The sequence below is a fragment of the Entelurus aequoreus genome, linkage group LG10 (assembly GCF_033978785.1).
Source record: "Entelurus aequoreus isolate RoL-2023_Sb linkage group LG10, RoL_Eaeq_v1.1, whole genome shotgun sequence".
Classification (NCBI taxonomy): domain Eukaryota; kingdom Metazoa; phylum Chordata; class Actinopteri; order Syngnathiformes; family Syngnathidae; genus Entelurus; species Entelurus aequoreus.
Genome location: NC_084740.1, coordinates 53,243,800 through 53,246,062, shown reverse-complemented (window position 1 = coordinate 53,246,062; position 2,263 = coordinate 53,243,800).

The window sequence follows — 2,263 nt, the reverse complement described above, 5'->3', positions numbered from 1 at the left end:
AAAGCAGAATATAATATAGAATACAATATATATGTATTGTCATAGTACAACGAAATTGCAAGCAAACTAATTTAGTGCAAATTGACAATGACATAAAAAAAAAGAACATGGTACTCATGTAAATAATGTAAATAATTAAATGTATATACTCTGATGATTAACTTGTGTGATGACTGTATTATGCTGATAGTATATATTTGTACCATGAATCAATTTAAGTGGACCCCGACTTAAACAAGTTGAAAAACTTATTGGGGTGTTACCATTTAGTGGTCAATTGTACGGAATATGTACTGTACTGTGCAATCTACTAATAAAAGTTTCAATCAATCAAACTCAGATAAATAGATAAAAATACATAAAATACATACAAATACCAAACACACAGCTCACATGCACAGTCATTCTTTTTTATGCCTTGTGTTCAGCGACACTGTTAACTCGGGTAAAAAGTGTTCTTAAATCTGTTTGTCCGGCATTTTATTTCTTTGTTTATTTTTAATTTTTTTTTGGCAGGTGCAGGGGAATTGCGCTCAAAGGAAGACATGGAACCGCAACAGGAAAATACCAGAAAAAGAGAAAAAGCCTCCAAAATCGGAGCGCAAGACAAGAAGTAAAACACTACACACAGGAAAACAGCAAAAAAGTCCGAATAAGTCACGGCGTGATGTGACAGGTGGTGACAGTACACCTACTTTGAGACAAGAGCTATAGTGATGCATGCTTGGTTATGCTTTAAAGTCATATCCAAAAACTACTTTTTATTGTCAATATCGGCTATTGAGTTGAATTTTTTAATGATTTCTGCTGGTGGTGTGCCCCTGGGTTTTTTCAATGAAAAAAAACGTTCCTCGTGTCAGGTAAAGGCGGTGACGAACCCCAAGATGCAGAGATGGCAGCCTTGGTGCAGGGAAACATGATGCAATGTCCAAAATTCAGGGAAAAACACAAACCAGGAACCAGCAAACGAGGAACTAGAAGACAGCAAGCTGCAAACGGTAGTGACTGACTGGAGGGCCAGGCAGGTCTAAATAGCAGCCGGCTGATTGCCACCACGTGTGGCCAGGTGCCAATCAGCCGCAGCTGAGGGCAAACGGCGCTCAGGTAGACAAGCAGGAAACGGAACAAAAAATAAGAGCGCTGACAGGAAATAAAACAAACACACTGCAAAAACTGAAATCTAAGTAAGATGAAATATCTCAAAAAAGGGCGATATTTGCTTATTTTCTGTCTGATAAGATAATTCTTCTCAGATAATTTTGCTTAGTTCAAATAAAATACCCCTCACTTTTGTATTTTTTTTCTTGTTTTTGAACACTGACTTTTTGCAGTGTAACCAAACTGTCAGTGACACCTCGGCTCAAAAAAGGTTGAAAAACAATGCTCCCCAGTTTGTGATGAACCGGAATGAGGACCGGAATGAGGAGCATTCATTTAAAAAAGATCATCCTTAATAAATGTGGCAGAGACACTTTTTTTACACCAAAAGAAAATAATAATAATAATAATACCTGGGATTTATATAGCGCTTTTCTAAGTACCCAAAGCCGCTTTACATGTTAAAAACCCATCATGCATTCACACCTGGTGGTGGTAAGCTACTTTTGTAGCCACAGCTGCCCTGGGGTAGACTGAAAATGGTTATTTATTGGGTTTTATGGTCGGAATAAACACAATGATGCCATGGCTCCCGTTGGCTTCAATGTAAGCAAACTTTTATTTACGAGTTAGAATGCATTAAAAAAATGCATTTGTGTTCTTGTCTCTCATAAAGATTGTGAATTATAGGCAAAATTCCCTCCAAAAAGTGCAATTTCCCTTTATCAGAGGCATAGTTTCCTTGTAATACAATTGTACTATCATCAACTTAAAAAGGATGACATAAGACAACATAACAATGCAGCATATTGCATTGTTTCTCGGGCTGCAATGATTAATTGATTATAAAAAAAGAATCAATAATAGTCTGTTGCTTGAAGTATAATTATTAAAAATGTATTAAATCATAGTTTCCTTATGGTCGCTGCAATAGAGCGCACATGAGCGGTTGTGATCTGTGGCAGGAACAGCAGAGTTTTGTTAAAAGTACAATTTTAATGTTGATAATGTGCATTTACTATAAAAAAAGGATGAAGGTTAAAGCAAACAAGCAGTAAAATCCTTGTTTATTTCAACTATTTTTCCTGAAATCCACATTGAGGCTAAAAAGTGTGTTTTATCTGATTACCCAGTTAAATTCTTAAGGCCCAAGCTGTTTGTTTAC